Genomic DNA, 1,752 nt, shown 5'->3' with positions numbered 1-1,752 from the left:
TAAAGTTAATTTTGAACAGTTCTGGAATAAAACACACACAGTTATATTGAAATCCAGCGAGCTCCTATGTGTAATCACCTGTCTTAAGTGGCTCCTTTAAAGTACCCCCAAAGTTTGTTCAACATTTGGCTAAAATGCAGTTTCCATTAGGTGACCTTCTTTTGCAGGTTTGGCCCTGGATACATCTCACTGTACATATTTCACCCCAAATCACTGAAATTAGAAATGGAAAACATTGAATACTGCTGACTACGGGTAACACCTAGGGTGAAACCCGGCTGTAATTAAGTCAATTGCAAAACTCCAATTTACTTTGGCAGAGCCAGGATTTTACCCTTAATGATTCAAGGATATAACACAGGACACAGGAATTGCTAGACAGGAACAGACCCCAGGTCCATCTATTCCTGTGTCCTGTCTAATGACAGTGGCCAGCACCGGATGCTTCAGAAGAATGGTTAAGAACCCCCATAGACATGGGTAAGGGATGATCTGCCTTCCCTGTTAGATCTCATCCTGATCTCCAATGATTAGAGATTGTGTTAGGCCCTGAAGCTTGAGGTTAAATAGCCCTTCCAAACTTGTTAATTTGGAAAACTCTGAATATTCTTGATATCCCTGTCAATGCCCAATCCCTTTTTCCAATCTTGGTCTAAAGGAAGTGGTGTAAAAAACCCAGGCCAAAGTTTATGCTGGAGAGGCAACAGCCAATAATGTTTTAACCAAAGTATGAAATCATACACTGGTATGATACAGTGATATTTCCCTCTGAAACTGAGTCTATATAATTTACACATACAGAAATACATATTGATTCATGTAAATGGTTATTTGCATGTCTAGCTGCTTGCTTTACATGTGGAAATTTGGCATGTGCAAACAAGTGACTATTCAGATTTTAGATGCTGGTTTGAAATTTTGCCTAAAATATTAAAAATAAGTAATACATGTTTGTTAATTCTGCTTCCAAATCTACCATTCTCAGATTTCTTTGGCTAACTTTGTACATAGTTATAACACTTATTATTATTACCACAGAATCATCAATGTGTGCAGTATAGGGCAATAGGTAAAACATGCCATACAGATACAAGAGTCCTTGCCTTGAAGTGCTGATGAGCTATAGAAAAAACTGGCTCAGACTAACGAGTAAGCGATCTTGTATCTTGTTGTCCCCTGAAGTTTCTTATGGGGTCATCATTTGATGCCCTGTCCTGTTTATGTGGATTTTTCTTTTAAACACATTTCCTCCTTAGTTTCCAAGAGTTTTCTGTGAAATACCTTTGAGTAAAATCAAATCACTTCAATCCTTTCACACATAAATAAATGTCCTGGGGATGCAGGCTGGTGGGACAAATTGTTAAAGTACAAACGAAGGTCTCACAGACTGAGGCCTGTCTCTCCTGCAACAATTGGTGACTGTGTCATAAATTGAGACACTCCAGACTTTCCTGGAGCCTTTGGAATGAGTGTGAGCCAAGATGTCCTGAGCTGGTTTGCCAGAGCTTGCAGGATTATTTATTCAGGATTCATTTATTGATTTGCACTGAATTTTCGGACCCCTCACCACATTCCAAAGCCTGTTAGTGGTCACTGCCTCCTCACCCATTCGGACAGGAATTCTGTCTCCTGGCTGACGTTTCTGCTGCTCATAGCCAGCTGGCAGAGACTGATGAGGGTCTGGTTGTGTGCTACCAGACCGTTGGGGAGTGAACATTTCACCTCTGCGGTGTCTGTAACTCCTGGAGGTTG

The sequence above is a fragment of the Lepidochelys kempii genome, chromosome 13 (genome assembly GCF_965140265.1).
Source record: "Lepidochelys kempii isolate rLepKem1 chromosome 13, rLepKem1.hap2, whole genome shotgun sequence".
In the NCBI taxonomy this organism is placed as follows: Eukaryota; Metazoa; Chordata; order Testudines; family Cheloniidae; genus Lepidochelys; species Lepidochelys kempii.
The sequence above is the reverse complement of the archived record's forward strand: the minus strand, read 5'-3'. Positions refer to the sequence as shown.